The sequence below is a fragment of the Photinus pyralis genome, unplaced genomic scaffold (genome assembly GCF_008802855.1).
Source record: "Photinus pyralis isolate 1611_PpyrPB1 unplaced genomic scaffold, Ppyr1.3 Ppyr1.4_LG5, whole genome shotgun sequence".
NCBI lineage: Eukaryota > Metazoa > Arthropoda > Insecta > Coleoptera > Lampyridae > Photinus > Photinus pyralis.
This window is the reverse complement of record NW_022170596.1, coordinates 10,948,977-10,968,296: the sequence shown is the minus strand read 5'-3', so window position 1 is coordinate 10,968,296 and position 19,320 is coordinate 10,948,977. Positions and strand designations below refer to the sequence as shown.

Below are 19,320 nucleotides of genomic sequence, written 5' to 3'. Positions count from 1 at the left end.
TCAAAACTTAGATTTAGATTCTCTAAAAAAAAATTCGAAAGAAAAATTTTGAGAAAAAAAGAATGTTACGCCATTTGAAAAACACAAGCTTGATACGCGACTGGAATACAGCACGCCCCTGGTGATTGATTTCATCACACAATCACATCTGACATAAACGTTTACTTCATTTTAAGTGTCAGCACCGGGCACTGTTTCTCATCTGTTTTCTTCGATTCTTTGCTTTGTTTTATGTGAAAGCGATCTTAAATACGTTAATGGATCCGCCCGTTGAATACCGTATCTTTAGTAATTTATTGCACGGCTATTGAATTATGTAAATAATTTAATTGGATTGGGATTTCCAAATTGGGTACAGTTCCCACTACTTATCTATTAACACGAAAAGCAATTACCTTTTTTTACACGCTGATAAGTTAAGATTAAGTTTAGTCAGGATTTTCCTTATTGCACATTACTGAAGCATTTTTTTTGCATTGTCTCATGTATGCACACAAACTAAAATCTAGAGTTAATATACAGGGTGTCAACTGTCAGTTGTTCTTCGTGCATTAAAATGAAGGTCTCGGTTATCTTAGATGATGCGATGTTTGTTTTGTGCAGTGGCGTATTTACCGGGGGGATGAAGGGGATATATCCCCCCCACAGAAGAATTGAGTTATCATCATAGCTATTAGGTATTTAGGTAATACTCCGCTATCCGCTCCGCCCACTTTAAAATAAAGGCAATAATACATAGGTATATATAGAGAGCAATTTTGGTTTTGGTTAAAGTCTAAGTCACTAAAATCTAAATATTCTGTAGTATTCAGTATTCACTATTCAGTGCGTGATCAGTGTTGGCAGTCAACGATTTGGCTATTCGGCATCGATCGGCAATTCGCTACATTGATGCCCAAAATAACAAATAGCCAATAGGTATCAGGTACTCAGTACTGCTACTGAGGTGAGGTACCTGCCTTTCACGAAATGACGAAAATAAGAATTTTAAATTTTAAAAACAGGAATTTTTTTTGCCCATAACTTTTGATTGAGACGTCTAATCGAAAAAGTACGAATCGTTTTGGATTCTACGCACCCAAATTAATAAGAAAAAGTTTTTTTCCGAGAAATTTTGGTGCAGTCGATTTTTGGTAAAAAAGGAAGTGCCTTTTTTGCCCAGAAAAAAAAATTGTCTCAGATCGACCGGAAAAAAATATTTTCTTATAGAATGTGGCCTGTAGAATCCATAATTCCAAACAGTTCCAAGATCGGACTACTAGAAGTTACAGCCCTTTGAATTTTTTGTCGAAATTGGTTTTTGCCCATAACTTTTGATTGAGACGTCTAATCGAAAAAGTACGAATCGTTTTGGATTCTACGCACCCAAATTAATCAGAAAAAGTTTTTTCCCGAGAAATTTTGGTGCAGTCGATTTTTGGGAAAAAAGGAAGGTTATACACTGCCTTTTTTTTGCCCCGAAAAAAAATTGTCTCAGATCGACCGGAAAAAAATATTTCCTTACAGAATATGGCCTGTAGAATCCATAATTTCAAGCAGTTCCAAGATCGGACTACTAGATCAAAAGTTACAGCCCTTTGAATTTTTTGTCGAAATTGGTTTTTTGCCCATAAATATACCTATTATTCAAAGTTTTCGTTGACTAATTAAAGCAAAAGCAATAAAGGGGCCTGTCAGCACTAAGAAATAAAATACCGTTCTAATCTAATCTTTTTCGCCTGTACAATAATAAATAGATTAATTGACATGCTAACATGAAATGCATCAGCAACCTGCAACCCAATTTCTATTCTTACCCCCCCCCCCCCCCCTATAGTACGCACTGGGTAACTGCATCTGCCACGAACTTGTTTAATTCCCCCCAGAATAAATTTCTACGTACGCCACTGGTTTTGTGTGTACATGCTAAGTTTGTAGCCGAATCCAAAAAAATGAAAGCAATTTTTAATTTTTTTACAAGGAAAGTGCGGTAGTGGCAACGTGGTTGTTTAGATTATATCTCCATGCTAAAGTGGGAATCATGGGCACCCTGTACAGGAAAGAATTACATGCGCAGCTTTTTTAGCCCAGAAAGTCACAAGACTTTCTCCCTCGATCACGATTCCGCGATTACATTTTTTGATGACAATATTCATAATTCTTTAAGACAAGAGTATAAATTGTTTATAAATATAGGTAATTCAACGTGCATAAGTATGGTACTTCAAAGGGCGATCATCGGCATTCCTCTAAGCTCGAAGGGGACATCCATTGAATACTGCACATATCAGCTTCATCAAAACCGATCTTGTTTGTTGGCTCCACATGTCGTTCTTTCTTAGGAGATTTTAACGTATGCCTGTTCCACGGAGAAAATCCAACAACCTGCTTCTTTTTGTCAATCAAATAATTCGACTACGTTACGAATTATATTAAGAGCTTCGGGGTGAACCAGTTTTCTCTCTAAACTCATGATACAAGGCTTCTGAGACAAGTTTTACAACAATTAGCAATATAAGATTCAAGATCCAAGTTATTTGCGTCTTGCAAAAGACGAATTTGTATAAAACTAGAGACGGAAAACGTAAAATAAACCTAAAATTAGAAGTTACGTGTAAACTAAAATAAAGTGAAGCGTAAACACAGCAGGGAAAGTACCGCGTCATTTTCGAGTCTCTATATGGGCTAGTTTGCGTTATTTCAAAATTAGTTCGCGTTCCTTGGGATTTTCCTCGAGATTTTCTGAGCTTGGTTGCACCGCACCACTTCTAATCTAAATTGAAAAATTACAAAAAGATGGAAAAAGGAAATTACGCAAAATTTATAAAAGGAAAAACAAATACGGAAATACAAATTCAAATATAATAAACTTTCTGTTTATTGGTAAAAAAAACCCACCAAATTTGCACTTAAAAACTGAAACTATACCATATACTACAGGGTGACCCATTATTACTGCTGACGCTAAGGCCAGAATAACATCTGCAGGACGTAGTTTACACAACAACATTTGGCATTTTAGAGCATGATCTAATCAACACCATACAGGGACAATAAAAACTTTGAAAATTGACCCAATAGATATTGACAGAAGGTTTAATTTGCTCTTTCTGTTGTAAGCTGGGTTCAGTTTGTTGCCAATGCTTAGGTGTTCCATAACAGTCTTCAGTAATTCTGAAAGTCCTTTAATTTGTCATTGCGACAATGTGAAAGACATTTCAAGACGTCTTACAGGAAAAGACCTTGCAGCAAAATTGTAAGACGCCAAACAAATTTGTCATAAATTGTGGAGGACTCCAAATGATTAATTTTATTCCCGACTGTGCTTAGAACTACGATGATGATTAATCTAATTCGAGACTATATTACATCAGGGTGTGTGTAAATTTAATCAAATTATTTTATTTTTCATCATAAATTTAATTGTTTGTTTGCCTGAATGTTATATTGGCTTAGTCCATGCAAATGTTACTTGTCGAAGGCATTAAATGAAAAATAAATAAATAAATCTCATATTTGGATTCGTTCATTTCCAAAATAATTGTACAATTAGTGTCTTTTCGTATAAGCTGGGTGTTCTAGCTTGAGAACGTCATGGTACACACATTTCAGGTTGCAAAACTTCCTTTCCCAAGGGGAGATTGTAATTTATGTTGATATTTTTCTTTTTATCTCCACAGGATCTACCGGTACATGACGAAATTCACACTTAATCAAACTCAAAACTGGATATCATACCAGATCTTCCCAGCCATATAACTTAATCGACTTTTTTTTATACACATGCAAATAGGCCATCGTACTAATTAAACGAGCCCATTCGACCGAACTTCGTATAATAACTTTATGAGACCACTTTTGTTCCTAACCATTTTTTTGTGCATTTTTAATGAATCACGGCGGAAATTATAGTGATCTTCTGAGGCAGATGAGTTTCTTCTATAGCTGGAAGCGTCTTCGGTGTGTAATCATCTAGAGTGCAGGTGCAAAAATTTATTACGGCGGGCTTATTAAAAATGAGGCATTAATTACGAATCCTTCTCCCCTCCCCATTTTGGCAAAGTTATATTCAACTTCCACATCAAGTTCATATATCAAGAACCTGCAAAACTTAAATCGTACGTAATTAAGCAATAAACTAGTTGCGAACTATGTAATTGTCTTTTGTGTGTAATGCACGACTGCTTCGTGTTTCATGTTATAAATCTGTATTATTTATCTGTGGGTAAGGCGGAGTCTTTTTTTAACGGTTATCGTTAGTAATATATGAACGTTCGTGTGTGTGATACATAAGGTAATGAGTAACATAAATAACAACATTTCTTGAAGTAGGTACAAGTTCAACATCTTTGATGTACGTAAATTGTAGTTTATATGTAAATGCGATCAGTTTCTAGTTTAATTAATCTCCAGATCGTTTGTACACTTTCATCGCTTTCCATTGATGACAAACTTGGCATAGAAAATTAGCCCTATTGGTACCAGGAAGATGCTCATCACATTTCACAATTTAATTATACGTACACAAAACGTATAGGCATAATTCGTGTGGCTACGCCAATTTTAGCTTCCTAAAGCTGTAATTATCGCTACATTTAACGGCCTTAACTGAAAGGAGATGAAAAACTCTAATTACAGGCTATAATTCTCATCGACCTTAGTTTTCATGTTTTTTAATTACGTAAAATTTTCTTGAAAGTTCGGAATGTTGTAATGTAATAAGGTGGACGTTTATCGCGTTTATTGTTCAGTTATTTTTAACGTTAGTCACATTCTTATCGATCGTTCCGGTATGTCAATAAACGCTACCGTTTTATTCACGTAAAAGTGACAATTGGAAGAACAAGGCGGTTTCCGATTGTGAGAAATGCATCACGCCATTTTATGCCACAAAATGAATCACTTTATAATAAACTAACAAAAAACGAAATTAATTGCGCAGTATGTTGTAATGCTGCTTGGAGTTCGTTGGCAAAGAAAAATAGGAAATGTGGGAAGGACTGAATGATTGTATATAAGAATTATTATTGTCTGAGAGCTAATTACCATCATGGAAACAAATGTATCCACATAGGACATATCATCATAGACATGTTTAACTGACCCAAGAAACCCGAAATTTAATTCTATATTATAGCATTTACGGCCGTTTGCATCGATAAATTAAAATCCATGGCAACCAACCATTGCCTCAATAATCGTTGCCATGGATTTTAAGGAAGAAACGGATTCCGCCTTTCATGATATTCTAAAAGTCTCAACAAAAGGAACTGTTCTCTATCAACCACCGCCCTTCTTTCTTATATGCCTCTTACTAAAATAGGATGAGGGCAGGGAGGAGGGTGGCTGCTTGTATCCTTCATGGTGCTCATTACAGTACTTTCATTAGAAATGTATTAATATGTTCTACAGTTTCTTCAACTGTACCGTCTGCATCCGCCATTTTAAACATATAAAATTATGAGATTGTGAATTTACATCGTTTTTGTAACTGCATTGTTTGTGTAGCCAGTTTGGCGTAGCGGTTTAAGACTCGGGATCTCCAACCTCACACGTTGCGAGTTCGAATCCCACAACTTGCCAGTTTTTAGTGGTACAGAACATCCTGACTACCATGCTTCGGAAGGCATGTAAAGCTGGCGGTCCCGGCAGTCATACCACATTTAGGGAGATAAATTCTATCAAATTCAAACATGATAATAATTTAAAACATTTTAATTATGGTCATTTGTAGTATTTTTGCTGTCATTAAATATGCTTTTGTTGCTATAAATTCGGCCCCTACAGCTTGTGGAGTTTTTTAAATTACACCCTGTATAGTCGTCTTTACATTTTTTAAATTGAACATAAATAATCAAATTCGACATTAAAACAAAACATGATTGTATGTCTAAACTTCGTTTTGAGGTATTAAATTTCTTAGATTTTGATGCTTTCGTCGGGATCTATTTTTAAAAAAGTAGGACTGGTCCTCTGCATGATGCAGCAGCTGTGTTGCGTTACTCTGCTGAATTTACATCCATATCACGTGCTGCTTTTAAAACGTCATTTTCATGTCTTGGTGCCATCATCTAAACTAAAATTAGGTAAATGAAACCCTCATCATTAAATATGAATAAATTATGTCACCTGAACTACTATGAAAATTTTTTACAGCGTTACTTAACAAAACACATTTGTAGATTTCCGCATATTTGATATTCGATTTTAAAAAAAACAGTAAAAAAGCAATAATAAGTTACCTACCTAAACTAACTAAACCTACAAACCAAGTAAATACGCTCTCAATCGATACTACTATATAATAAAAGGCGTGGCTGTTTCAAAATTAATAATTTTGTTTGATATTCTTATATATTTTATTTTGTATTCCCTTTTTTATCGAAAGTAAAGGCAATTTACATTGAAAGTTTAAGAGTTTTGGTTGAAGCTAGTTATTTGTTAAAGATTTTTTACTCGGAATTTAATAGTTCCTTTCAAAATCTGTTTCCATTAAAAATGTTTATTTAAAAAAATGTTTCGCATGTACTAAAGCTCCAATAATAAAACAGCAATAATCCAGTTTTAGTTTGTAGACAATGACAAGATCTTGGATTTTACACAATGTTTTTTTTTCCAGTTTGTGGGTTAAATTATATATGAAAAATGAGTAAAAATACGAATAAGCATCCTAATAATTAATCAATGGAAAAATACGTGGGAAAGATATAGTAACAAGATAAAGTTGAAACATTCTTAGAGGAGGCATTTAGGTGGTTTTTAAAAACCCAAAGTGTCTGAAAATGGAAAGGGAAAGTCAATATGTATTAGGACAGATAAAACACTTATCTCTGGTATTAGCAAACTTATTCCACAAAGTTCCAACATTCATTTGTAGTTACAGCTGACTATTTGATTGAATCAGTTTTCTTTATTGCGACTTTCAGGGCAATCTAGGAAGTTGCACAAAAACGTAGTAACTAACGCAAAAAAATGATTTTGCGTCGCGTGTACTGCCATCATAATGAAATATCCGAAAGTCACTAAACTAATCCAACGTCGCCCTTAAACGAGTAATACAAATAAGAGGGAAATTCGTTATTAAACAAACTAAGTAGGTAAACATAATCGTGTTTGTACTATTACGTACAATCCAAGTGCACAAAAAGGTCAACATTCTCCATACCAGTTGTAGTTCTTTTTTCTCGTTAGTATTACCTCATCATTTATTTCGTTATTGTTAAAGGTTGTATAAATATTGACGCATCGATGGTTAACTTAACCCCTCAAGTTTTTTTTCTATCGTTAAACTTATTGGGCGTTTCACGATGAAGAATTTCTGTAAATTGTTTAAATATTTACTCTGACGAATTTCTCTGTTTACTTTATGTAGTTCCAAACTCATACGTGTAATTGCCTATCTAAATGAAATGGCGAATTAGCTTTAAAATAAATTTTGCATTTATACGACGTGTTTATTTAAATTCCAATGAAAAGCTCATTTCAAAATTCTTAGCTTTTAATGAATTAGTTAAGCGTTCAAAGGAAAACACTTTTCAATTTTTAATTCGCCGCTTAATTAATTTTATCTAAATACGTCGACTTCAATTTTTGCGATCTTTATTTACACGTTTACCCTGAATACAAAATTGGAACGAACGTGGTGTAAATTATGGGCGAGATAACGTTACCGAAACGAGTGGAAGCTATCAGTTCTTGAGGGGTGAATTATTTGAATTTCCCTTGATACCGACCAGTCTTTTCTTTAAAAAAAATTGATTAATACCTAAAAGCTTTCTCACATTGTTTTATCATCGCCATTCGATATTTATGTATAACACTTTCTCGAGAAAACTTAGTTTTCGACAAAAGAAACGCGGTTCCTCGCAAATTTTTGATTAAGTATTTAAAAAGTTTCGCCATTTTGAAGCTGATTTAATATCTACGTTGGTCGGAATAAATTAATTCATATTTCTCTTATTTTAAGTTTAAGCTTTTATTTCGTTTTAAACATTCATTTGGGTGGTTTTAAATGTAAGGGAGAGTAATTGTTACAAGGCCCATTTTAAAATTAGTACCTTGCGATCGTAAAGTATTTTCAACGTCACTTGTTGGACGCCATTAAAAATTGTACACGAGAACTGCCACTTATCATTTTTTTACTGCGGCCCAAAGCAGTAACTTTTTTTATGTGTTTAATTAGTGGGCGCGCCAGATTATTTATTTAACACCTTGTACCAATGGAATTTGTCGTTATGAATGTATCTTTTGTGTTTCGGGTTGAAGTATTGCCCCGCAGATTCAAATTAATTAGAATTCCGATCAAACCTTAATTAATATGCACATTCCAACGTTAAGAATCTTGGGTACTTGAAGCGTGTCAGTGAATTTTGATTTGTGATCGCAAGGTTCAATTTTATATGCGAGTGAACTGCCAAATTGAGAAATGAGACAAAATTACTAGAATAAAGTTAAAAAAATATTCAAACTACTTATAAACTGTCGAAAGACGCAATTGAGAATTCCGTAATCTACCCTATCCCCAGACAACGATCATAATAAGTATCTCAACCCCTAATGTAACAACTTTCTCTTGAAAGTGTTCGTCTAATCGATTTTTATCATCGCCATTAATGGTGGGGATGGATTAGTTTAAAAAAATTGAGGACTGAGGGTATATTAATTAGTGTGCCAAATTGTGTCATTCAGTCCAATTCTGTAACTAACAGGTTTGCAATATTGCTAACTATAGCAAGATTGCTCACACAAAATTCTAGCAATATTATGAGCAATGATAACAAATTTGTCATTCTCTAACTACCAACTTGAGCAATTTTGCTAATATTCCTACACTTCGTCAAATTGCTACGAACTAGTCAGAACTTAGTAACAGAGTGTTGTCACTGGGCCTAAAATTAGACGCATTACTAAAACTACTGAATTCTTACCACCTAAATTCACTAAAATGTTTAAACTTTTTAATTGTAAGGTTAGTTGTATTTTTGATTTAAGTTTAACCGATTAGACGCGTTGGTGACTTTAAAAGTAACGTGCGACTTGTAATTTGCATTTGCTCGCCATGGAAAATACAGATACTAAACAGCGTGGCGCTAGAACAACATGGAAGCAACATTCCCTAATTGTGGGCAATTTAGAAAACAAGTAAAAAAGTTTTCGCCTTAAGACGATTAACTTTAGCGCATTTTCCATGCATTGATTACATGATACTACAACTTTGTAGTATCATGCATTGATCAGTAGTTCCGAAAAGGTCACTGAACGGCCATAATGCGGATGCGCAGTGTAATTGTTACTATTTTTCTTGGTTCAGGTGCCCAATACGATTATCTTTCCTGGAAGCATCTGTTGTTAAAATTTGTCTATAAATAATAAGAAATTTGGCAGTTGCGCAGTTTGCGCATGCGCACATCTGATGTTTACAATATGCGATATGCTTATCTTTACTAGAGACATCTATGTTTAAAATTTCAAAAAAATATCTCTATAAATAGGTAAGTTGACATTGCGCCGTTTAATCGTCAAGATTTTGCTTGGCTCAGATGCCAGAGTTATACGCTACCGAATGCGAAAAGAATCAATTAAATATCTTGAACTGTAGGAGTAGTTAAGGCCTCGGACAAACGGACAGAGAAAGTGGCTTCAGTAGCGCACCCAACTTCTTTGGAAAATGCGCTAAAAATGCCATGTTAGTTCATGAAAGAACTGCTCCAAACGATATTAAAAACTAGATGAATTATGGTAAGAATTGAATCTTCAACAGCGTATTTAAACCAACCACCTGCCATATTTGGGCGGGTGAAATACACTTGCTAAGACTTAACAACAGCACTTTACCTATTGCTAGGGTCAAGCCATTGAATTGTTAAAATTTTGTCAGTACAGAATACCACTTTTAACAAATATTGCTCATCTAGCAATTACCTTCACTATTAGCAAGTTGCTAAGATTATTTTAAGTTACAGAATTGGACTGATTATCAAATGATGAGTTTAAGCCAACGTTTTCCGACCGTTGTCCAAGGGTAGTTTATGGAAAAGTATTACGTTTAAGTCTAAATTGATTATGTTTGCCTCCATGTTTTGGGTTTTGGTTATTGCCAACTTCAGACCAAACCAGTAAGTTCATTGCTGGAATGGTGAAACAAAGCGAAAGTTGATACACCTCATTTTTTTAAAACTGATTATTTTTAGTTCCGCATCCGAAATGGGTTTTAATATTTCCTTCTCATATCCAGAAGTTGAAAGTTCCTGTTCTAGTTCTATTTGCACTGGTAATAGTTTCACAGTCTAGACGAATTTTAGCTCGAATTTTAGTAAAAGTTGTTTATTGTAAATGATCCTAGAGTAACAGACTTATCACGAGGCTTCTTTTTGTGCCTCATTAGTTATTATTTAAAAAAAAAACCAATAAAATCTGAATTTTTGTTTGAAGTTCTATAAATTTCAGAGCAGATTGAGGGGTACCAAACTAAGATTTTTTACAAATAATCCAAATAAGGGTCCATCGAGCTTCGACTTTCGAGAACACTACAACCAACATCTCGACTAACGCTTTGCTTGAAATTTTAAATTCGCCTCGAACTCTCCCCAAACGGTGGCGAATACACGACGTCATTTACCTAATTTGGGTATGCACGTATATCCTATTTTGGTTGAGACTGCGCTGTATCGCAGCTGTTTTTAAAGATAGACTTGCGGTTTTCGTGACCCTTTGCATTTTTTTGTGAATCTTTTAATACCGCAAATAGAATTAATCTAGCTACGTTTATTTCTGAGATAAAACTAAACGTTTTTGGGATGTTGCCGTATGTATGATGGGAAAAAGGTGAAAACTGTGTATTTTAGATAGGTAATTTTGCGTAGAATTTAGTGGCGTCGCCACAAAATTTTTGAATGACCGTTTCTGAGATTTTACCCAATTTTGATATTTTTTAAATGTAAGGTCAATTTTTGCATTCCTTTTCTTGATTGCATTCACTTCACAACCTATATTTTTATGTAATTATATATTATAGTATATCATATTTTTCAAAATGTTTAAATAATATGTTCTACCGTCAGCCATTTTTATTGATTGGTACCGTAAAAAATAAGATTTATATTTTTAGTTCATGGTTAAAATTAAAAAATATATAGATTGTTAACTTTAAGATATACAGGGTGTTGCATTAAAAAAAATGCCAACTTTGGGTCAAATCTCAGAAACGGTGGTCGAAAATTTTTTTGACTACGCCACTGGATTCAACGTCAAAATATCTAGAATTGGCATTTTTTACGGTTTTTCTTACATGGGTAGTAAGATAGGATAACATCCCAAACAGTTAAACTTTCATTTTCACCTTGTATCTCATTCGGTATCTCAGAAACAAACGTTAATAGATTGATTCTGTTTGTGGTATTAAAACTTCAAAAAGATGGTATAGGGTCATGAATACCGCAAGTATCTATTTCAAAACTGCAGTCTAAACCAAAATAGGATACACGGTACAGCTACGAATTGCCTAGCAATTAGCAATTATAATGTCCAGTTTTAGCAATTGTTTAATAGTTGTTGTGATTGTGTAGGGATTGCTTTGCCTTACGCATTTTTATTTTCGTTCGTGTTTTCACCAAAAAACATCCGGTAATTTGATTGCTATCCAAAAATAGTTTATTATATACCAAGGGCGAGAAGTGAGTTTTCTATGACAAGTCGGAAATTTTGCGTACGAGGAGCCTTTAGGCACACTAGTGCAGGTACACCTAAAACGTCAGTAGTAATCGTGATTTTTGTTTCCATTGTACCCTACGGCGGACGGACGGACAGAAAATCATCAACAAGCTGGGTGGCTCGTTAATAAATAAGTTCGTTTCCGTTCTTCGTACTATGCATGTCGCTGCATTAAAAACAGAAACTACGTAGTATCGTTGAGTGAAAATTACTCAATGGTAGTATCTAATTACATTTATAGAACTTAATCTCTTAATCTACTTTCCCATCTACTTATTGCTCTAAAAACTTTATTTATAATTTTAGGCATTTGTGTATGACTTAGAAACTCTATTTTTGCACAACCAAACGAGACCAATTACAAGCTATTGTTGTGGAATGAAGCGCGTTCGCATTGTTTGGAAATCACTGTAATTGTTTCTCGCTAACAATTACCGTTGACCTTATAGCGCTACATTTATTAAATGTCGTGAGGTGTATCTACTGTTAATCACGACAAACCGCATTGTTTCCCATAGAATACAGTTTCCAATATAATTTCTGCCAGCGAGGAACATAAATAAAAATTTGATTGCGTACAGCTTAAGTAGGGGTGGCGTTGCTTAAAGGATAAGGATCGAAGCTATAAAATTCGTATTAATCATACTTTAGCTATGGTGGATTATTCCACAAGGAACGCGATAAGAGGCACGGGGTGCAACGCTTAAATAGGGGGAACTGCCATTTTTGCTGCAGCTGATCGATTCACAAAATATTATATACATACACGATAAGAGTACCTAGAGCATTCGGTGTGTAATAAAAATAAGCAATCTATATGGGGAGTTACTTCGCTTCGATAAAATCAAATAAAATTTTTATTGCCTCTTCTTTCCTACATAATCCATCCGATGTGCATTTCTATAAAAAGTTTGTTTATTCCTCCAAAGATGACTTCGTTACAATCTTTCAGTATCCCATTCGGTTTTCTGGAGGCGGGCGAATTTATATTTACATACGAGATGCGGAATAGCGAGCGTACGAGCCAGGAGAGCGAAAAAAAAACGAAAAAATCGTCTGGCGGTAATGAAACACTTTTTTACTTGCCTATTTTCCATTTCATTCAAATAGAGAACAATGGCATAAAATTTCATTCCGATAAGCACCTAACTTTCCGGAATTAAATGCGGACGAGAACTTCTAATGGACAGACTTTCAAGATTGATTTTATCCACAAACTTGATAATATAGTCTGTGGGGTGTGTTAATTTTGAATAGCCTTACATTTAAATGAGAGTCCCCTCCTAGTTAAATCAGCTCGCAACTTAATTAAGCTACCCACCTAATGAAAAACAGTAAAAGTGTACTGTGTGCTCCAATTAAGCGATTGAGCTTTTAGTCGGCTCTCGAAAGACTGTTTTCTTCATTTTTACGTCGAGCTTTCGACTGATATAGTTTTGATTTTGCTTCACATATAAAAACACGCAATTCAGCGGAAACTTTGCGTATGGTAATTATGCCGTTCACTAAACCCCCCAATTTATTTTACGTTTTCCTCATTTTTTCCCTTAACGGAAATTCAATCGTTTTTCATAATCACGTCGTAAAAAATCTTTGGTGGTGGTTTTTTCTTATTAATATAGATTCGTATCGTGCCGAAAACGATAAGTACAAAATTGGTTTTTTAAACGAAACTTTTGTTTGATCAAATATTAATATCTAATGGAGGACGATGATTATTTCAGCGAAGCGGCACATTTCAATACAGTGAATAAATTTACGTTCTGTTATTCTTTGGTTCTGTGTACTAATATGGTCCGTTTAACATGAGGGCGTAAACAATTTGCTTATTAATCATGGTGACAACTGAGAAATGTTGGGTGAAATATGTTTAAAGGGAGTCACTGTCGATGGCATTGAGGATCAGAATGTTTCATGCGCGGAGTTTACTGTAAACCTTATTGCCTTCATGCGTGCATCATCCACGTGTCCGTTAAACACGCACGTGCAACTACGATTATGGGAACAAACGTGTGTGTAACGTTTTGGGATTTACTGTAAGGTTGTAGTGAACGAACACCGAGGGACTAATGTGACAAGTAATTTCCTGCATGCCATATCTTTAAACCTTGCAACAAATTGTAGTAGGTACATAAAAGTGGCTCGTTTACTCTTTTTCCATACGAAAGCGATAAGTTAATGGGCACTTAAATCGTTTAATATATGCAATTTTTTATGATATTAGTTATAAGGAATGATTTTGTTCAAACATCACTTCCTCTTACTAATCTTTGAATCTCACACGAATCGTTACGAGATCAATCTACAGGAAATCTCTCCCAGTGTTCTACCTTTATTGCAAACTTAGATAGAGAGGTGCGGCCAGTAAAGTGACAAGCGACAGGTAATGCGGTCTGTTCTGCCTCTGTCATGGAAACTAAAATTTTCTAGGTGCCAGGGGACACTTGAAGTACTTTTTCTACTCTAATATCCAACAAACTAAATATGACATAACTCACACAACAAATTTTTTCTATTTCGGTGTCACAATGATGATTTTGTACAACTGTTGTTGTCCAAAGACAGTGATTATAGTCGTTTTTTTGGTAACTCATCTCTTAAGTTGGCAGTTACTAGTTAGTACAAGTAGGTACTTCCTTGGGTACTTCCATGTTTCAACTTCAAAGTGTCAGTCTTACTACGCTGCCAACCTAAAACTTAACGGCATAAAAAGTGTTCCCAACATAAAACATGTTAGTTCTAATGTTCCCTATAGTTTCTGATAATCATTTTTTAAATTAAATTAAAGCACCGAAATAGAAAAAATAGTATGAAAAACGCGTGTTACAATGCTTTATTGTAATATTCCTATCTTGCGGACACTCGTGGCGTCGCCACTCGTGCCACAAGATAGTCGTATTACAATAGGTCGCATTGTAACACTTGTCTTTCAATATACTATTGTAAAACTCCCACTTACTTTTGTGGTACTGCTAAGAAGCACAGTTGTAGAGATTTGTTGCAGCCTTTTTAGTGGTAGGAATTTTGGAAACTACGAAATCTGAAAACTTCGAAACTTATCTAAAGTTTGTTTCTGAATCGTCTTATAGTTGCTCATAAAAAAATGTGGAACTGTAGGGCTCTACTCGTCAAAATTTTGATTTTAGAAAATCATTTGTTCCTGTTGATCTGCGATATCCTTTATTCGACAGATTTTTAGATGCGAGTTTTTAATAATCGTTTTTTTTTGCTTGCTTGTTGTAGTTATTCCACCGAAGACCCAACTACCTTTCAGCCCTACAGATAAAAAATGAAAAGAACATAACATGTCAGACTGGTATTATGCAGTCTCCTATATGTTGTTTAATTTAACGTAGCTACACGTATATACAAGAATTAATAATTAATCCACACATACACCCTTGTATACCCATTTCTCTAATTATAATAGCACATTGTGCTTGTGCATCTCTCAGTAATCAAATTATTGTCGCCTAAAAGCAACTCCATTGAATAATCACTTCGTTACATTCGCAAAACTAAAAAAAATTGGGGAGTAATTTCGCAACTGAACATCTGTTAAACTCGAACGTCGCGCACGAATTTGCCGAAAATAGTCTAATTGAGGTTACAGCTATAAAGAAAAAAACTTTAATTAAACGTCAAATGGGATTAATGATAAAGTGACTTAGTGACACTTGTGTGGTATATAAAAAACTTGCCTATTTAGTAATGCGTACAATCTGATTGGGTTAATGTCAGGGTTATGATCATTAGTTCAGACAAACTGTACGAGTTTGGAAGGATTAATTTCCATTAAGCTCAATTAAGGTTAATCAGTAAACATGCATTCTCAATTTTCTTCCTATTTGTCTTCGTATAGGACGGTGGCTACACACATTACCCACATTTAATATGTACGTGCACGCATGAATGGCGACACGATTAAAGTAATCTCTTTGAAGCTACTTTTTGTGAATGGGCATTTTCTCATTTATGAAATAAACCTGCTCCAAATACGGTTAGCGTCTTTGTAATTGTATTATAGCGACAAGTCCGTACCTGTTCGACCTCAGCATCCTGCTGTCCGAACGAGAACAATTAACCTAATTCGCCTGTGTCCCAAATTGATTCGCACCTTTTATTAAAGGGTACCTTCCTCATTAACCCAAATACAAATAATGTAAGGGAAGCTTAGTTGCTACGTATTCTACACACTGCCCTGTGTGACACATGGTCTGTATTCATTTGTAAAATTAATTGGTTTGAGTTTTTGTAGGAATGTTAATTTTAGAAGTAGCTTTCAAATTAGACAACGTCGTACTAAAGTTGAGTTCTTCATGTTTCATTATAATTTTCGAAAACGGCATTATTTTATGCGCAAGAGATTGCCAGGGTTGTAACTTTCCTGGTGAATCAAATGTTTTTGTCTCGGTTTTTGTCTTGTTTGATTTTGTTTGCAGAACTGTCCCTCTTTCGTCCCAGAATTTAGTTTTCGTACCTTCTTGAAGTTTGCGTTTTTATTTTATGTTGGCATTGAAATTTCTATATTTTTCTTTACGTCAACAATTGTGCCTAAATATGGTTTGGGTAATCAGCTCGTCCGTTGTTTCTATAACATCGAAAGTGAATATGGTTTATTCGGGAGCATTTATCCATTTACTATTCCTTGTAATAAACTTTTGCGCTTCAAGCTAAGGGAAAATATTACTGTGGCACATGTGCGGTATATAAGGTCTTGTAATACTTAGGGTACGTGAAGTATGCGGAAAACACCACTTTCGCTCTTTTTAATAAAAATTCTTCATGAATACTTGCTTTAATCTTATTTTTCAAGCAAATTGTCTGCATTACACACATATTCATCAACAACGCGTATGTCCACGTATCTCCATCATCCTCTCGGAAAACTGGGCGAGAAAGATTGTGCTATAGACTGTTCATGCTTAGTTTACTCAAAAATTATAATGTTTGCGCTTTGTTCTGACATTGAAAGATTTCTTTAAACAACAATCTGAATATAAATGCGTAGCTGTAAATCATCATTTTTTACGACCTTCTTCTACAGCATAAAATTATTTTTACGTGATGTGAAAATTGAAGCGAAATCTACCGCCACGTGCGTGAGTAATCCGATTTCCTATTGTCCGGTACTGGCATAGCGAAATTAATTAGCGTTACTTATATCTTTGGAAAGGTACAGCATCAAGTAATTAAAATAACTAATTAGATTAAACGTGCACTCCGGGGTTGATCAAAATTTAATTTACTTAACGCAAGTTAATAATTAACAAGTTTCCTCTCGTCATCGAGGGTGAAAATTTGGTACAGAGCAATTGATATTGGCGTTTTGATTGTGGCATTTGGATCCAAAACGTCCCCACTTGGCAAACTCGTAATGATTTTTACAAACTAAAAATGTACCTAACGAAACCTTTTTTAAACCTATTGATCTTTTACGCTTTTGCAGCCCCTAAACGTAAATTATTTTCTTTGTAAATGAACGGCATATTTTGTAAGGGTTAAAAGCTAAAATAGTTCGACTTCAAAGCTGAACGTTAAAAATCTTTGGGGGAGGCGAGTTAGTGGAGGTATAAACTTCAACATGTGCATGTAGGTTTAATTTACGAGTGTACAGTAATTATCCCAACCCTCCTTTGAGAAGCTAAGAATATGGTCATATTACTAATGCATACTTTTTGTTTTAGGTGAGTATTGGAAGACGATCGTGCCATTTTAATTGAAAGGATAGCGACGCATTTGCAAGCTGTTGGTTTCCGCTTTGAGTTCGGCATCAATAATTCACAAAAATCCATAGAAACTTCGATAAGAAATCCATAAATAGGGGTATTAATGGCGAACGTTTGGATATAAATCGCCGGTATTGTACCATTTAAGTTATTTATAGTTTTAGTACACACCCATCGTGCTTTTCAAACAAACCCACATTATCCCACTAATACAGAACCGATATCAGAGGGAATAAATAAATCCAGTTTTCAAATGCATTTAATAAATCAAACATTTTCAACTCGCGAAAACCGCCGGGGTGAATCGCAACTACTACCCACTTTCGTTTTTAGCGCAAAAATAGAGCGAGCGAGATGTAGGCCCGATTGGCAGTTCATGGCCGAAGTAATTATTCTGGCCAGTGCACGAGGGCTGAAAGTAAAGCTGTAGAACTACGCAGTATGTAGGGGTGCAATTTCACAACCCCAACTTACCGGGAGGGGTGTGTGTGTATAGTTAGTGTTGTTGGGTGCAGATGGTTATCGGTTTTCGTGCGTTGCAACACGACCTAGGGAAATGGCTCCATATTTTACTGCTAATCTCAGAACCTGACTGTTAAGTATTGCCGTGTGTAAACAGCTTTATATACGATATTGAAATATTTCGTTATTGACGGGAAATGGGGTAAATTACTAGCTCTTTTAGGGGTGAAAATGAACTTCTCTTTTGTTTCTATACGTCGGGTAATATGCCGCATTTTTTACGAGTTCATTATTACCTACTTTAAGCTGTTGTTAAATTAATTTTTTTGAAAGCGTAAGTTTATTACCTCTTCATCCCTTCCTGTACTTGTCACGCGATCTAAACGTATCCCACTTTTAATTTTTTATTTGAATAGAAAGTTGTATACTATGAAATCAATGCGATAGACGTAGAGACGTAGAGGATAATGGCGACAAAACGCCTTGTCGAACTATTCCGAATTCCTTTGTTTTAATTAGCACCCTTATGACACTATTATGACCAAATCGTATTAATTGACCACATCGTGTCCACATGTCCGTGCAGGTGCAAGTATCTTTTCAAATACCGTTGTTTTTGGTTTCTTGTTTCATAAATATTGGTCAAAAAAACCTCGAATTCGAAGAAGAATCCAAAAGAACGAAGACTGGGCAATAGGGGTTTTAGGAGCGGTAGCTGTTGATGCTCATGATGGTTTCAGGAGTCATGCTAGTGATGCGAAAAGGAGTCTTCAGTTATTAATTCTTTATTTTTGTACTCTTTTGCAATTCTTTACACCCTTGAGATTCCTGGGACTTCTTATATCCTTTAAATTACCCTTAAGTTCCTTTTAAATTCTTAGGGCCAAATACCTTGTATCCTTGAGATTGTTAACTACTTTGATATTTCTTAACCATAAGTTCCATTTCGGTTTCTTTGAACTTCTTCAGATTCTTTCCATTCTTCAGTTTTAGCCAATTCGATACTTCCTACAGATCCTTCTGGAAATTCCACAATGCATTAAAAGTATGAAAATCTTCAAATTTTTCAGATTCTTCGATTCTTCAGATTTCCCAAGATTCTTCAAATTCTTCAAATTGTTCCGATTCTCGAGATCCTTCAGATTTTCCAGAATGTTTAGATTCTTCAGATTCTTCCATTCTTCAGCATCGTCAAATTTTTGACTTTCTTCAAATTCTTCAGATGTTTGAGATTCTTCCGAATCTTTGGATACTTCCGATTCTTTGTATTCTTCAAATATTTTGGATTCGTTAGATTCTTGGGATTCTTCAGATTCTTTAGATCCTTCACACTATCCAGATTCGTTGTTATTTTTTCGAACGAAGCCACTTTCCATGTGCAGGTAGGATTTTATGTGATTTCTTATTAGCAAAGATTTAAAGAACTGTGCAAAATCATACC

At 34.9% G+C, this 19,320-nt stretch overlaps 2 protein-coding genes across 5 annotated transcripts in view; both read left to right on the top strand.

The window, feature by feature from the left end:
• Window positions 1-19,320, top strand: part of LOC116171081 — a 194,677-nt gene that overhangs the window by 109,011 nt on the left and 66,346 nt on the right. The window lies entirely within an intron of this gene.
• Window positions 1-19,320, top strand: part of LOC116171075 (leucine-rich repeats and immunoglobulin-like domains protein 1) — a 129,488-nt gene that overhangs the window by 90,672 nt on the left and 19,496 nt on the right. Inside the window, exon 2 of one of the 4 annotated variants that reach the window (XM_031487741.1) lies at window positions 17,376-17,548. The exons of the other annotated variants lie outside the window; for them this stretch is intronic. The gene's annotated coding sequence lies outside the window, so the exon portion shown is untranslated. The remainder of the gene's footprint in view (window positions 1-17,375; window positions 17,549-19,320) is intronic. 4 annotated transcript variants of the gene reach the window in all.